This window comes from Chenopodium album, chromosome 10 (assembly GCF_948465745.1).
Source record: "Chenopodium album chromosome 10, dcCheAlbu1.1, whole genome shotgun sequence".
Classification (NCBI taxonomy): Eukaryota; Viridiplantae; Streptophyta; class Magnoliopsida; order Caryophyllales; family Amaranthaceae; genus Chenopodium; species Chenopodium album.
The window spans coordinates 17668925-17687160 of NC_137843.1; the positions used below are offsets into that span (position 1 = coordinate 17668925).

At 37.2% G+C, this 18236-nt stretch overlaps 1 long non-coding RNA gene and 1 other non-coding gene across 2 annotated transcripts; one reads left to right on the top strand and one right to left on the bottom strand.

The window, feature by feature from the left end:
* Positions 1-329: 329 nt before the first annotated feature.
* LOC145563733 (uncharacterized) lies at positions 330-3953 on the bottom strand. Its single transcript, XR_014094587.1, has 4 exons — positions 3457-3953; positions 2119-2286; positions 1377-1526; positions 330-588 (listed from the first exon to the last, which is right to left on the bottom strand). It is a non-coding gene; the product is annotated as an uncharacterized LOC145563733 (long non-coding RNA).
* A 3938-nt stretch (positions 3954-7891) lies between these two features.
* Positions 7892-7998, top strand: LOC145565883 (small nucleolar RNA R71). Its single transcript, XR_014095245.1, has one exon. It is a non-coding gene; the product is annotated as a small nucleolar RNA R71 (small nucleolar RNA).
* Positions 7999-18236: the final 10238 nt, after the last annotated feature.

Below are 18236 nucleotides of genomic sequence, written 5' to 3' on the forward strand. Positions count from 1 at the left end.
GTTACGTATATGGCCGTCACGAATGGGTAAAGTTATTCGTAACGGGAAGGTGAAATGCCCGTTACGAATAACTGCTTATTTGTAACGGGCAGGTGAAATGTCCGTTACAAATAAGTAGTTATTTGTAATGGGCACTCTACTTGCCCATTACAAATAGATGGATATTTGTAACGGACATTCATTGTGCCCGTTACAAATAATGTCTAGAAAGATCAAAATAATAGGGGTATTTGTAACAGGCACAATATATGTACTAGTTACAAATACCCCTATTTCTTATCCCTTCACCACTCCACATTAACTACAATATTTCCCACCAAATCCAAATATTTGTTTTCATGGCACAAATATATATTTATCAATCATGTCATACACACCAAATTTATTTTACAATTAAAAACTGCTTACAAACTCATAATATTGTAAAAGGTTAATGATTCAAAAAAAAAAAAAGTAAATAATATTATAGCTTAAACAGCATCCTAGAGCAACAGTAACAGCAGAGCAACAGCAACCATAAGCAGCAGCAACAACAATAATAGTAGCAGCTGCAGCATAGAAAAGTCCCCAATCTTTTTTCCTTCTCACCTAATCCAATCAATGGAAAATAAAAATCAAAATCACAAAAATAAATAACACCAAATCAATAACACAAAAAAGGATGAACTTTGCCCATTGAGAGACAAAGAAAGTTCTTGTTTTGCTTGAATATTCCTTTTCTAGCAATCAAATGCTTTAAAGCAAATCACAAAACCAATCAACCATTCATGGCCAGTTGAGTAATTCAACTCTTATCTTATTAAAGAGGAATAATATAAGAGTTGAATTACTCAACGTATCACTATTTTGTCAAAAGTAAACACTTCCCAGGCATCTGATAAAAGGAGACATTTTTTTGCCACAGGTGGCTATTATTTCTGGATAAATGAGTAGTTTGTAGCATCCATATTGCGATTTTTTTACTTCCTAAATAAATCCAGATATAGTAAACAATGGCTATACACCTATACTTAAAGATAAGATTAAACGAGGGCACCCCATTAATAGTTGCATGATGCTCTTGACTATGATAAAAAGTCTAGTGGTCAAATGTCTAAAACATTACCCTTTCAATAGGGGAGAAACATGGGTTTTGATATAACAAACTACGACGATTATCACAGAAATCATTTTGTATCCCAGCAGCATAGGGCCATAGGCTACCATGATTCCCGCATAAATTAAAATAAACAGGGACAACATAGGCTAAATAATTTACTGTTGAAACGATTAAATTTCCAGCAGAGCATAGGTAGAAATTATTGCATTTAACAATACTTGAAAATAGCATAAGTAATAAAAGGTATATATGCATAAGAATAAAGAGAGGGCTGAACCTTAGAAATAGGTGTTTCGGCTATTTTTGGTTTCATTCCAACAGATGTAGTATTTACATGAATCATCCCTTCTTCTGGAGCAAAGTCATCTAGTTAATCGAGACTGATAGCTTTTTCCTCCAACATTACTAGCTAAATCCACAGCACTTGCTGATATCAAACAATAAGAAAGCAGGAACCCTTTTAGTACAAAACCAGGTGTCAATATAATCTAAAAGAAAATACAAAAAACAAAGGTTGTGTAGTAGAGACCTTTATCAACACTTGATATCCAAAACAATTCATATTCATTTCAAAGTTTCCTCTAAATTAAAAATAATAAAACATATAAATAGAAAAACATCAACTAAACAGAAAATCATCGAGATCTAACTCAAATCCTCAACCAAAAAAAAATCAAAACTCATGAAACAAGTAGAAATAAAAATATCGATATAGCAAAACAAGCAAATTTCTTCATCTAAACCAAAACCCTCAAAGCAATAGCCAAAATTTGATCGACCCACCATAACATATAGCATCACAAACAAATCTAACAACTACCCACTTCTTCAGATCACAAATCCTAAGTAACAACATTATACCCAGGTCACATAATCATCAAAATAACCTTATCAGCATTGATTGAGGATCAAACTAAGTAACTTAGTGGAAAATTTTAACAAAACGTACAATACATAACCATAAACTGAGTACCTTAAACCAGTCAATAAGCTACAATACATAACCATAAACTGAGTACCTTAAACCAGTCGTGCTCCACCTTCATACTTGCAAAAGCTTCTGCCTCTTGTATCACATCAGAGTGCTCCCCTTTATACTCACTGAGCTTCTTAAGCAACATCTTACGGCTGTACTCAATTTCTCCAATCACAACATCTCTTTCGTATTGCTGTTGTTGTCGTAAAAACTGATCCAAAACATGTAACAGTTAATACACATCACAGCAAGCCAGCATCTGATAGACATGTCCTAAATTGAACACCTCTTAGCTACACACTAATCTTTATGCAAATTCAGTAACTGGAAAAGCATTGTATCATATTATTACTTCCCCTCTTAGCTACACACTACAATCTTTACGCAAAATCAGTAATAGGACAAGCATTAAAATAATGAGGACATGGGTGATTTCGTTTTTTCCAATATGCTTTGGATTGTGGTGCAATGATTTTGACAGAAAATAAGCAGAATATCATCTAACATAAACATAATATTGTGAGACACGTTGGTAGATTCATTTTTTCACCTCTCTGTTTAATGTTCTTCTCATGCACAAGGCCGTAATCATCTTTACAAAACTCATGTATGGAAGCAAATCAGTGCACTTAGCAAACTATCCCGACTTCTGGAACAACATAAGACATCATGAAGCAGTTTTATAGTCACTTCAAAATGTAGAGCATATAAATCAAACTTATTAGTTCACATGAAAAGTCCTTCAAAATGCTTGATTTAAAGCCATTATTTTCTGATCTTAATATCCCATCACCACTCAAGGCTCACTGAGTTCCTCCTTTTTGTCTATAATACTGAACACCCCACTCGACTTGCCACCCAAAAGGCCAAAACATACTTCATGTATGAGAATAATATCCTTACCAAAGAAGCAGAAGTTCTATATTTTATAGGCCAAAACATTTTGTTCTTTTTTTATCAACAAAATGTGTTAAAATTACCATTTCTTTTCCCCTAATAAACAATTGAAAACAAAATAGAATTACTCGGTGTATCTAGCAAAATTATATTGGCAAAATAGCACACTCCTAAATTCTGTAACAAATCTTCGAATAATGCACCAAATTCAACCAAAATTAATGAATTCTTCAAACTAAAAACAACCCAGAAACAGAATCACAAAACCCTATAAACCCAAATGAAAAAAATCAAAGATAAAACCAGAAATAAATAATTAGTCGAGTATTCTACAAAGTATTCCATATCAACCTTATAATCCTTAAATTCCAACATTAAAACCTCAAAAATCGGAATCAAATTATATTCAAACAAAGGAAAAAAAAAAGCCCAAAAAATTTCAAAAAATTCAAAAATATAAAAAAATAAAAGAGAAAACACCCACCGCCGAACAGTGGAATCACCACAGGCACTGAAACCAGAAGTATCATCATGAAAGCAGCAATCTAGAACAGGGACCACCAAGTTTGAACTCCCCTCAAAGCACAATGGCACTCGCATCATACAAGCGAACAGTCTAAAGTAACAACAAACAACAAACAAACAATAACCAAGAAAAATTAAATCAAAATTATGGATGATAAAATTATCAGAATAATGATGAAAAAAAACGACTAAAGCATAAATTATGGCATAAATCCGAAAATTAGCAGAGAAAATCGAGTTGGAGAATGGAGAAGCCTCAGCTCAGAGCAAAATCAATAAACCCTCCGATCTAAAAAGCAAATCAAAACCCCCAATTTCACCATTTTTTTCTTTCCTCATTCCTTCCATTCAGATTGATTGAGGATCTCGCCGTTTTTCTGAATGGAAGGGGATCGAAAGATTGATGTCGGAGAGGAGAGTAGAGGAGAGAGAGTGTAAAATGAGAGAGAAAGAGGAGAATGACGGCTAGGTAAAACCCTAATAAAAAGCCAAGTAATGGGCTCCTCTCATCAGTTGGGCCAAGTTCAAGCATTTGTATCGGACACTAATTTGCCCGTTACAAATAAATAAGTATTCGTAACGGACACTAATTTTCCCGTTACAAATAAATAAGTATTCGTAACGGATATTATTTTGCCCGTTACGAATATATTTAATGTAACGGGCATAGCTTTGCCCGTTACAAATAGCCTGTTACGAATGAGATTTTTTCCACTAGTGTTAGGCAGGGGAAAGATAGGCAATGGTTGCTCTGTTCTTACCCTAACACACCAATGGGGGATTTTTTGGCTATCCAACCGTACCCATCCCAAGTCCTCTGAATGCCTAGTGGTCATGTAGGTGTCCCCCCCCCCCCCCCCACAGTTAGTGAAACCTTTGGCCCTAGTCTCACTAAAACCGACCTTCTTAACCATTATCCTAGTAATTAGGCCTCCTAATCGGATAGGGGTACTAGCTGTGGTACTAGCCGTGGCATGTCTACTCAAATGGTGAATGATGTACCTACCCATGTTCAATTTACCATAACCAAACACATAATGTCCAATGACTGCTAGCTCGTTAGTTTGTACATTGTGTGGCTCATTCCTACCTAGAAAACAAACAACCGAAAATCTTTGCCAAATTTTAGGAACAGGGTGATGAATAGGTCGGGCACTAGCATGTTGAGAGTTCGGGGCTAGTAAACCGGTTAAAACATGATAGATATCTTCCATTTTATATTGTTCATGCCATAGATGGGAGAGTGCGGATTCCAAATCAAATAATTTACAAAGTTCGACATAAGTTAAACTAATATTCTTATTGGTCAACCTAAAATGCAAATTTGGCCCATTTTTACTATTTACAACATTCAAAGAGAAAAGAAATTCACAAGTCAATTCACGAAACGTAGGATGATGCATATCAACAAATTTTTTCATTCCTATATCGTTCATGAATCTTCTAACATAATCAAACAATCCTAAGGACTCAAGAGTAGGGCGGTGTAACCACCGAGAGGGGATTACCTCACGCTCAAAGAGTTTTATGAGCCGTGCTCGTTGAGTTTCGTCGTGATTCGAATGGTTGGCCATTGTGGAAGCTGCAAGTCCGGGTCATATGCTTGGCTCGAACTAGAACCCCGCCCAACTAGTGTTCTTGACCTCTTTGATGCCATTTGGTAATATAGGTTTGTAAAAATTTGTTTGGAGTTGAAAATTTTTGGTGTAGAAGTGTAGAGGATGAAGAGAGGAGTAAGAATATGTAAAATTTTTTGAATTTGGGTAGAGATTTTAAGGTTTTTAGAAAGAGAAACAATGGTGGAAAGAGAAATAAGGAGGAAGGAGAAACAAAAATGAAAAAGAAAGAAGAAGAAAAGGTCCGGATGAGCTCGTGCCCGATCGAGCGATCTGATGCATTTGGTTTTCTCCTTCTCGCACCCGGGCGAACTATCCTTCGATTTTTCATCCTTTGGTTTTCTCCTTCTCGCACCCGGGCGAAATAAAGATTGTACTCGTCAACTGTCTCGCTCGGTCGGGCGCGCTACAGCACTACGAATTCGACTTTTCTTTTCTTTTCTTTTCTCCAAATTTGGGTAACTCTTTTCCTCCAAACCTGTACAAAAACTCATAAAACTCATTAAATTCCCTCCTCTCTCCTCTCATAAGAAAAAGAAAGAAAGAACACTAGACTAAAAAGCAAGAAAATACGGGTTGCCTCCCACAAAGCGCTAGTTTATGTAGGTCCCGCACGACCCTCTTACCACATCTCGAGAAGTTAAGACCCTTGGCCTATCGCCAGTCGGGTGGTTCCTCACCCGGTCGGGCAATTTTTAGACCACGACTTTGCTTCCTGACACGCCCGGTAGGTCGCCAACTCACTCAATCGGGCGGATGTTCCTTGGCTTGAACTGGTGATTCTTCGCTACTGCTCGCAAGGGAACCCTTTTTGGCCTTTGATTGCCTTAGTTTTTCACTTGATTGAGCAACTACAACTCGATCAGGTGGAACTCTCACTATAGGCTCAGTTTTCGCAACTTGCTCACTTTTCTCCTCTTTCTCATCTTCAAAGCCAAGCCCTTCACAGTAAAGGGCTCTTTCTATTGCATCAACTCCTCTTTCCATCTATTTATTTTTCCTGTAGAAGATGCAACACAAGATACCGCCTCTAAGGGATCTTTAACAAGAGCTTGGGGCTTATTAGAACAATTATCAACCACATCAATACTAAAACACTTCTCCTCTGTCATGGGGCTTTTAGGGGCATTATTCAAATTAAAAATAATTTTATCATCCCCTACTGATAGCGTCAGTTTACCACTTTTCACATCTATGATTGCTCTTGCAGTATTAAGGAATGGTCTACCCAAAATAATTGGGGTTTGCAAATCCTCCGCCATACCAAGAACTACAAAATCAACAGGTATATAAAATTTACCTACTCTACCAGGAACATCCTCTAAAACACCTAGGGGGTATTTAAAAGAACGGTTGGCCATTTGCAGAGTAATATTGGTAGCTTTTAATTTACCCATATTTAGCTTAGAACACACAGACAATGGCATGACACTAACACTAGCACCCAAATCACATAATGCATTATCAATCATCAGATTGCCAATATGACAAGTGATAGAAAAACTACCCGGATCTTTTAGTTTAGGTGGAGATTTATTTTGTAGTACGGCACTACATTCTGCAGTAAAAGCTACTATCTCTACCTCACTAATAGACCTTTTCATAGTTAATATTTCTTTCATGAATTTAACATACGCAAGAATTTGTGTAATTAGTTCTGTGAAAGGAACCGTTACCTGCAAATTTTTCACCATCTCCAGAAACTTACCAAATTGCTTATCCAATTTAGTCTTTAAATGTATATTGGGGAATGGTAGTTTAATAACTGGTTTTTGAACATCGCCACTCTTATCTTGGGTTGCAACCTTCCTTGTAGTTTTACCATGCAATGTATTATCAGATATATTAGTACTACCCTGGGGCCCTGCAGGGCTAATAGCAACATTGTTTGGTTTAATAGAATCAAGATTAGCATTTTTAATAAAAACAGGTTCATCATATCTGGGCATAGGAGGCCCATCATAGTGTGAACCACTCCTTAGGGTAATTGCAAAAGCTTAATATGTAAGTCTGGTTGGCTGCGATGGTAGGGCTCCCTGTTGGCGGGCTTGTAGAGTAGAGGAAATCTGCGCAATTTAATTATCCATGATTTTATTATGAGGTATGATCAAATCAATTTGAGCATCCCTACTCTCCATGTGCTTTTGCATACTTGATAGCATCGCTCTAATTTCTGACAAAGCAGGGTAAGAAGATGAGGAGGGTTGTGATTGGGTTTTCTGGCTAGAGTTGGAATGGTAATATTTCTGCTGTGGTTGTTGTGGTGCTTGTGATTGTTGTGGGGGCAGCGGGTTTTGAACATTGGTGCTCCGGTAAGAAAGATATGGATGATTCCGGAACCCAGGATTGTAGGTGTTGGAGTATGATGGGTCATTCTGCACATAGGCTTGAAAGGCATTAACTTGCTCCATGGAACTCCTGCAATCTTGTTCCCAATGACCTACAATTCCACAATTTTCACAGAAAGCATCATTAGAATTATTATTATTAATAGCAGAAACATTAGCTATATTAGCAGTACTAAGATTATCTAATTTCTGACAAATAGAGGTTAATTGAGCTTGCAAAAAGGATACGAAGTCAACACTATGTTTCCCTTTGTTAGAAAAACCTCTAGGATTCCCATATTGGGAATTGTGGATTGCCATATATTCGATAACTTGTCCTGCATCATCAACATTGAGATTCATAAACCTCCCACTAGTTGCAGAATCTAAAATTGTTCTAGTTGAATTTCCAATCCCATTGTAAAAGGCTTGGATCATCTGCCACTGTGCTAAATTATGGTGGGGACACTCTCTCTGCAAATCCTTGAATCTTTCCCAAGCCTCATATAAAGTTTCATCTGGCTCTTGGGCAAAGTTTTGAATTGCACTCTTTAGTAAAGCCGTCCTCTCTGCAGGGTAATATTTGTTATAAAAATTCAAAACAAGTGTCTCCCAGTTAGTAATACCAAGCACAATTCTATTCAAACCATTAAACCACAATTTAGCCTTTCCACATAAAGAGAAAGGAAAAAGGATCTCCCTGATTTGGTCTTGTGTGACCCCAACTAGCCTAATGGTATTGCTATATTGACAGTAATCTACAATATGAAGATTTGGGTCTTCACCCTTAGCTCCACTGAATTGCTTCCTTTCTATCATCGTGATAAATTGGGGTTTAATCTCGAATTGTACTCCATCAAGAGCCGGAGTAGGATTGAGATGTGAAAATCCGTTTGTGACGCCTGCGAATAATCACTGAGCTTTTTAGGTGGATTTCCTATCATCTCTGATTCTGGTTCTGAATAAACTTTCGAATCGCTGGAGGGTCCCTAGGAATATCACCCCCAGAGCCTGCCAGTATTTGCCTGTTCAAATTCTTTTGTCTATGAAAAGAACGCTCAATCTCAGGATCGAATGTAACCTGATCTGGAATACCTAGGCATAAACAAAGAACTAGACGACAAATATGAGAACTTTCCCAAAAAAACTCACGTTCTCTGGGACGAAGGAAAATAATCTAGACTACAAAAATAATTAGAAATAAAAATAAAACCGTTTCCCCGGCAACGACGCCAAATTTTAACAGGTTAAAGTCGTATCACCTAATCAAAAGTATTACCTAAATCCTCTAACTAAAGTAGATAGGGAAGTAGGGTCGAATCCACAGGGAAACAAGTCTTTCTATCCCTAAGTAATTAAACCAATCTAAATTATTAAGTAACAAATTATTATTATCGAATGGAAACTAAACTACTAAGATTAAGGGTAGAGAGAAATCAATGAATAAAAGACCTAGGACATAGGTTCACCAATAAATAATACTCCAGGGTAAAACATAACAATCAATCATCAATACATCAATTAATCAGATCATAAAGGGCTTTCTCTACGTATTACAATCACAGAATTAATCTACCGGTATAAAATCACATCTCTCGAATCTTGACTTAGCCATTTATAAATTAACCTGCCTATTGAAATTAAGCCTAAACATCAAATCTCATCTCTCGAATCTCGAATCAATATTGCTAAACTCATACATATTAAACCTGTGCAAGTCTAATTGCATAGCATTAAATCAATCAATAGGAAATTAATCTAGCATTGATAATCAACAACAATAAATTACCCCCTCATATTATTTATAGATCCCCACAAACCCTAGAAAGAAAACTACCCACACATAATTAAATCTAACTAATCAAAGCAATTAAACAAGTCATGATGAAATAAAGAAATTAAATTACTGAAAATTAATAGAGAAGGAATCGTTACCAAAACTAATGGAAATAATGGACTGAATTAAGAACAAAGTTGTAGAGAGAGAAAAACAAGAGAGAAGTTTAATCTCAAAACTAAGTAGAGAGAGAAAAGCTAAGAAAAGAGGTAAATTGTACCAAAAACACTAAAACGCATTTATACAAAGCCTCTAAAAATCCTAATTAGAAACTAAGTAAAATCGTCGGAAACGAGCTCCCAAAACACGCGCCCGGTCGGGCGTGCATTTTTGAACCTTGAAGCATCTCTCGCGCCCGGTCAGGCGCGAGCTCAGGCGAAGCAATGCCCTTCCTTCTTTCGCCCCGCCCGGCCGGGCGCGCCTTCGGGTGGAGACCTTTGAGCCGGGCAAGGCCACTTGGGCCCTTCTTGGACTTTTTATTGGGCTCCGATTCTTCAGTCCAATCCGGATTTCCTCTTTTGGGGCTTTAATACTCTGTCCAACGCCTCGATATCTCATATGTTGAGCCCTTAATCACCGGTTCGATGACTCTAACCAGCCTTGGGCTACGAAAAGTGGTCGTGCTCCTCCAACACTCGTAGTTGCTCCATAAAATCCCGGAAAAATGCTCCAAATGTGCAATTCCCTACAAAACTCAACTAAAACTACTAAAACACTAGAAAACACCAATTAGTAATAAAAGTGGCTCTAAAGAGCTAAAAACACCACTAATTATGACCAAGGGACGGGGGTAAAACACTATATAAAATAGACATATCAGCAGAATTGCCCTCAGGTGTTCTACATGCTCCTCTTTGCTCTTTGAATACACCAATATATCATCTATGAACACTACTACAAACTTATCCATAAATTGATGAAACACCTTATTCATCAAATCCATAAAGATTGCCGGAGCATTTGTCAATCCAAATGGCATCACTGTAAACTCATAGTGTCCATATCTCGTCCTAAATGCAGTTTTAGGAATGTCCTCATCTGCAATCCTCAACTGGTGATATTCGGACCTCAAGTAAATCTTAGAAAAAACTGTTGCACCTTTTAACTGGTCAAACAAATCATCAATCCTTGGAAGTGGATATTTGTTCTTTATTGTCACCTTATTTAATTCCCGGTAATCAATACACAACCTCATACTCCCATCTTTCTTCTTAACAAACAAAATTGGTGCTCCCTAAGGAGACACACTCGGTCTAATTTTCACCTTCTACGATTGACAACTGATTTCTGCACCGTATTTGCTCCACCAATCCATTCCCAGGATGACATCAAAATCACTTAACCCAAACTTGATGGGGTCAGACAGAAACACTTTCCCCTCGATCTCTAAAGGCACTTCCCTAAAGGTTTTGGTACAATTCACTACCCCACCCGTCGGAAAGGTTATTGGCATGTCTACTACTTCTAGTGTTTTCAAACAGTCTTTAAGTTTCGAAACAATTCTTTTTGAAATGAAAGAAAAAGTTGCACCAGAATAAAAAATAAAAAAAAACTTTAACATGAATAGAGTAAATAGAAAAAGTACCAGTGATGACATCTTTCGTGGACTCAGCCTCATGCCTACTCAACACATTCAGTTTCCCTGTAGCTCCACCTTTCTGTTGATTATTCCCACTATTGCTGTTGTTGTTCTTTGCTCCATTCTGCTACACTCCTTTATTCCCTATAAAGTTATTATTGTTTCCCTGAAAGTTCCTTTGGGTCCCTCCTGAATTGTTATTCTGCTTATTCCCATTAGAACCTTTGGAGAAACACTCATACTCTCGATGCCCCAGCTTGTTACAAGCACGACAAGTAACCAAGTTGCCTTCACAATCCTTTTCAGGGTGGTTAAATTTGCACCTCTTGCAAAAAATAACGCCTCTCATTTTTGTTATTCCCTTGGTTATTGTTTCTGGCCCCTCCATTGAAGTTACGCCCTCCTTGACGATTGTTACCTTTGGAATTGTTGTTGTTTTGGAAGTTATTGTTGTCATGGTGGTATTTTTGCTTCTTGAAGTTGTTCTAGTTACCCTGTTGGTTCCCAGAATTTTGCCCCACCTCTTTTCTCTTTTCTTTCACTTCCACCTCAGCCAGTTCCTTCTTTTTCTTCAACTCCGAAGCATACAAGTGTGAAGCTCTCCCATACACCTCATCCAAAGTTTCAAACACTTGTCCACACAATTTCAGCTGTAAATCAGTAGTCAAACCACTCTCAAACTTCCTAGCCTTTTCCTTCTCCATAGAGACAGATGAAGGAGTTATGTCTTCGATAAGTGCAATTACTAGATATATCATAGGATCATAGTTATGGAGATAATAAGTTCATACTATAAGGTTGCCAATGTCTGTTGCTAGATTTGACAATTGGACTTTGGGCTTGTCAAATGGTCCAAAGCCTTATAGGATGGATCCTACAAGGTCACACACTAGAGTATTGGGTTAAACAAGTTGAAGGCCCATTATTGGGCCTCATGAGTATATGACACATCTTATGTTTGGGCTTGGAATGTAAGTAGAGTTCAATTAGGATTTGGACATGGTTTTATTTCTAGATATGATCTATAAATATAAACCATACCTAGGGTTGCATGACATAACAATTTGACACACTGTGAAATTGTCAGACAAGCAACCAAGAGATCCCGAACCCTAATTCTCTCTCTCACTTTCGGCCCTCCTCTACTCCTCCCTAGATCCGTGCGTCTCCCCTCCATTGGTGGTGCGTGTGGTGGTGCGTGGGTGGTGTTGCGGTGTGTTCATCACTCTAATCTCCGTTGAAGGTTGATTGAAGCGTTCGGTCACAACTAACTAGCATTAGTGGAGGTTTAATCCGTGCTCGTGGACTAAGTAGAGGAATCACACGTGGGGTTCTTTATCTCCCTATTGTTCTTGCTCGATCATCGTGGAATCACGCTTCAAAGGTATAATTCTTACTTCTTTATGTGTTATGCATGAGATCCTTGGTTTGGTGCTATATGAATATGATTCATGTTAATTCCGCATTTAGTACCTATAATCTCCTACAGTGGTATCAGTTAGCCTCTTGCATCTACATATATTGAGTAATAATTCTTTGATAATCCACAATTTTAATTCAATTAGGAGGGAGAATAATTTAATTATGAGTCAATTGTTATATTAAATGTGATTTAACAATATAGAATCATTAAAGGTGTTTAATTTGCTCCATATTAGCCATAATTTGATCCGATTTTGCCCCAAATTAATCAAAAAAATTCGAACCCCTAAACCCTAATTTTCGAAAATTTCGAAATATTGAACCCTAATTTGTGAAATTTGTGTTTAATTTTGATTTATTTCGATGGTAATATGTTTAAGGAATTTAATCTATTTGATTACATGTTAAAATTATGAATTTTTCATGATCAAATTATTTAATTTAAATGTTAAATTAAATTGGGGATTAATTTCATCAAGAACCCTAATTTCAAAATTGAATATGATTTAATTTTGGGATTAAATGGACCACATTAAGTTTTAATTAATTTTTACAAGAGTTGTTTTGATTAATTAAAATATTTTTAAAAAAAAAAAAAAAAAAATCAAAAAAAAAAAAAAAAGGGAAACAGCAGCAGCACCGCGGCTGGGTGGCGCTGCCACGGTGGTGCCGCTGCTGGTGGTCCAGGAGGGAGGGGGCGGGGCTGGGTCAGGCAGCAAGGAGCAGCGCAGCAGTGCCGCAGCCTTGCGTGTGCTGCTGCTGCTGCTGTTCCTGCGTTACTGCAGGGGCAGCAGCCACCGTGGCCGGCTCCGGCTGGCCACACCACGGTGGCTGACGGTTTTTCAAAAAAAAAAATTTTTTTTAATTTTATTTTAGATAAAATCAGATTTCAAAATTTTAAAAGTTAAGTTTAAATTTTGAAAAGATAATTAACAAAATTAAAGTTGTTATTTTTGTTAAGTTTGGATAATTATGGAGCAAAAGATTCTATAAGGATAATAATTGATTAAATAATGTGATTATCTCATAATTATTTATGGATAATAATTGATTTAAAATATATGATTGGCAAGTAATTAGGATAGAATTCCTAAATTATTTAGATAATCATGGAAAATAAATATGATTTATATTCCATAATTTCAAATAAGATTTGATTCTATCTCATACCTAAATTAAAATATATGATATTTTATAATTGGTCATGATTAATATATAATATTATCTAATTACAATAATTAATTAAAATATGAGATATTTATAGCCATGTTTCCTTTATTATAGACATTCGATGTTGTAGTTTAGGAAAGCATGATGAGTGATTTATTATATGGCACTTTATAATATATGATATTGTTTATTGCTATATATAGACTAGTATGGCCCATAGATTCTAAAATACGATCTGCGCATCGTGAAGTATTTTTGTAATCTAAATACGGTCTGCGTACCGTTGAGTATTTTTTTTTGTAATTTATTTTATTTTATTTAAGTAGTAGATAGAATAGAATATATTTACAGGTTGCAGTTGATCCAAAAGCCAATGAAGTGAAGACCCAATGGAGCAAGATAGATGAGATCCATGAAGATCCAAGTGGGAGCATTCTACTTTATTAGTTTTCTTAGGATTAAGGGGCCATACTATGTCATGTTTTATTGCATTAGTAGATTATGCATGTTTAGGTTTATTTATGTTGCTTGATGATGCGCTAGAGTTCACTATACAATCACAACATAATAAATCTAGATCCCAGAAATATTGATACAGCTTTCCCAATTAAAAACCCGACGAAAACCTTGATCGTTTGTGATGGGTCGGCCTCAGCAGAGCATCATAATATATCTTGGGGAAGTGGGGGTAGGACCGCATAACTACACTTTTAATTGGTTATATTCAACAAGGTTACCTAAAGATCAGTTTAGAACCTTGAAGCTAAGAGTAATAATTAAACATGTGATGGATTAATTATTCAACCAAGAATTACAAAGAGTTGTAATCAGTAAAGAGTTTACTCACCTTGAAAATGTAATGGTTGATGGCAGGGCCTCAGTCCGGTTAATTATTGCACAAATAAAGGATCTTGGAATCATTTTATTCAATAGGGATCATTTAAATATTGAATAAAATGCTTTAAAGTTACCAATAAAATATTACTTATGGTACTTTAAATTTATTAAACATTATTATTGAATTTTGCCTCGTTTTGTTTTTGTTTGTAGATGAATAACTTATATGACAACACAGATTTACCAATGAAACTCAATTTAAGGCTTAATCTCAGAAACTACAGGCAATGGGAGGGCGAATTGAGAAATGTTCTCACAAGCTTCAAGCTTGATGCTCGCCTATATGTACCCGTTGAGAACAAGTGTGCTCCTGGTCAGGACCCTGAAATGCATGCAAAATTAGTTTTGGATGCAATAAAGGTCAAGAACCTTATACTGGAATCTATTCCAAACTGTTGGTATAATAGGTTCAGACGGTATGAGGTGACCAACTTATATCAATGTCTTCGTGCTATCTGTAGGGGTGGCATGGGGGCATTGGGTAGCGGAGGTATCAATGATCCAAATGTAAGAGAGATCGTTAACTCGATCCCTCAGATTTACTATTCCTGGGCTGACAGTTTAAGGTATGAGACTTACCGGATTCATGGTAAGATAATGGCAAAGAAACTCTTGCCTGGTCAGTCTGTGAGGAACCATGTTAATGAATTGGTTGATATGATCAACCAAATGGATGTCCTCGGGAAACCGATCGATGATGATTCTGCACGTGACATTATTTTGTTCTCGCTCCATGCTGGTTTTGACATTGTGAGACTTTCTCATAATGATGAGGGATCATCAGCGAATTTGATCAACATCTTACTTAACCATGCTGAGGAGTACCTGATAAGGAGAGATTGCCAGTGCTTCTATTGTGGTGGATGGCAAGTCCATACACCAGGGTGTCCCCATTATACACCAGTGAAAATAGAAGGTAAGGAGTTACTTGATGTTTTTGTTGTAGAAATTAATCTTACTTCATCTTCCACTTGGGTATTTGATACCGGTTGTGGTGCTCATATCGTCAATGACGTGCAGGGCTTGAAAGGAAGTAGGAAGCTAGATCCAGGAGAAGTAACACTTCGAGTAGGAAATGGAGCAAAAGTTGCTGCACTTGCTATTGGGAGTTATCATTTGAGACTACCTTCTGGATTAATTTTAGTACTTAATAACTGTTATTTCGTTCCCAGCATTACTAAAAACATTATTTCAGTTCCAGTTTTAGATACTGAAGGTTTTTCATTTGAAATAAGAGACAAACGTTGTTTTATTTCGAAAGAAAACATGTTATATGCTAATGCTAAGTTAATTAATGGTTTGTATGTTTTAGAATATACAACTCATGTCTACAACATAGATCATAAAAAGCAGAAAACAGATGGTTCAAACCCAACTTACCTATGGCATTGTAGGCTTGGACATATTAACCAAAAGCGCATCCAGAAATTACATAAGGATGGACTCCTTTCTTCTTTTGATTATGAATCATTTGAAAACTGTGAGTCATGCTTGCTTGGGAAAATGACTAAGTCACCCTTTACGGGTACAGGTGAAAGAGCTAGTGACCTTTTGGGGCTCATACATACAGATGTATGTGGACCAATGAGTTCAAAAGCTAGGGGTGGATTTAGCTACTTCATTACTTTTACTGATGATTTAAGTAGATATGGTTACATTTACTTAATGAAGCACAAGTCGGAAGCCTTTGAAAAGTTCAAAGAATTCCAGAATGAAGTACAAAACCAACTTGGGAAGACAATTAAGGCACTACGATCTGATCGTGGTGGCGAATACTTAACCCAAGAATTTGATGAACATCTGATTAATTGTGAATACTTTCACAATTAACCCCTCCAGGGACACCTCAATTAAATGGAGTGTCAGAAAGGAGAAATAGGACTCTACTTGATATGGTTAGGTCCATGATGAGCTTTACTGATCTTCACATATCATTCTGGGGATATGCATTAGGAGCAGCTGCAAGAATACTAAACAGAAGCCCATCCAAAGCTGTAGAAAAGACTCCATATGAGATATGGAATGGAAGAGCTCCAAAGTTGTCTTTTCTCAAGATTTGGGGATGTGAAGCCTATGTAAAACGTTTACAAGGCGATAAACTACACCCTAAATCAGACAAGTGTTTCTTTGTGGGCTACCCCAAAGAAACAAAAGGGTATTACTTCTACAATCGCGAAGATGACAAAGTGTTTGTTGCTCGCGATAGTGTCTTTCTAGAAAAGGAATTTCTATCTAGAAAGCCAAGTGGGAGTAAAGTGGTTCTCGAAGAAATTCGAGACGAGCAACAAATGGATGTGGATAACACCACATCAGAGGCGAGGGCGCATGAAACGATTAATCATGCGTCGGAGCAAGCTAATTCCACCAGCGAGACTCCTATCGCCCCACTTGAATCTAATTCATGCGAAAATCTTCAAGGAGTTGGAGAGAAAATTTCTACTGTTGCTCCTACCCCACGTAGGTCTGCCAGAATCAGAAACAAACAGTTTGTCGATGTTCTGTTAACTGAGGATTCTGAAATCTTCTTATTGGAGAATGAGGAACCCACAACCTACAAGCAAGCTTTGATGAGCCCCAACTCAGATAAATGGCTTGAAGCCATGAAATCCGAAATGGAATCAATGTCTGAAAATAAAGTGTGGACCCTAGTTGACTTGCCTAATGGGGTAAAACCCATTGGTTGCAAATGGGTCTACAAGATTAAAACAGACAAGGATGGAAATGCCTACATCCATAAAGCAAGACTAGTTGCAAAAGGGTTCAGACAGATTCATGGTATTGACTATGATGAAACTTTTTCCCCAGTAGCAATGCTTAAGTCCATTTGGATTCTTCTAGCGATTGCCGCATTTTTCGATTACGAAATATGGCAGATGGATGTCAAAACCGCATTCTTGAATGGGTTCTTGAAGGAGGAAGTGTATATGACACAACCTGAGGGTTTTGAAGATCCAGAAAATCCTAGTAAGGTATGCAAGCTTGAGAAATCCATTTATGGATTAAAGCAGGCATCCAGGAGTTGGAATCTTCGTTTTGTTGAAGCGATCAAAAGGTTTGATTTTGTCAAAAGTGAAGAGGAACCTTGTGTATACAAGAAGTTTAGTGGGAGCAGCATAGTTTTCTTAGTCTTGTATGTGGATGACATACTTCTCATGGGAAATGACATACCAATGCTTGAGTCAGTCAAGGAATGGTTGAAGAGTTGTTTTTCCATGAAAGACTTAGGAGAAGCCGAATACATATTGGGGATCAAAATCCATCGAGACAGGTCTCGAAGGATGATTGGATTAAGTCAAGAGACTTATATTGATAAGGTTCTTGATAGATTTTCCATGAAAGACTCTAAGAGAGGATTTCTCCCCATGTCTCATGGCATCACTCTCAGTAAATCTCAGTGCCCTAAAACGGCGGAGGAGATGAGACGAGTAAGTGATAAACCTTATGCTTCGGCAATAGGATCAATCATGTATGCCATGATTTGTACAAGGCCGGATGTTGCATATGCTCTAAGCATGTGTAGCAGGTTTCAGGCAAATCCAGGAGAAGCACACTGGACAGCTGCCAAGAACATCCTTAAGTACTTGAGAAGGACTAAAGAGATGTTTCTAGTGTATGGTGGCGAAAAGGAATTGGTTGTCACAGGTTATACGGATGCGAGTTTCCAAACAGACAGAGATGACTTTAGATCTCAATCTGGATACATTTTCTGTCTGAATGGAGGAGCAGTGAGATGGAAGAGTTCGAAGCAAAGCACTGTCGCAGACTCTACAACAGAATCAGAGTATTTGGCTGCTGTTGAAGCAGCTAAAGAAGCAGTTTGGATAAAGAAGTTCCTGATTGAGCTGGACATTGTACCAAGTGCTCAAAAGGGAATCGAGTTGTTTTGTGACA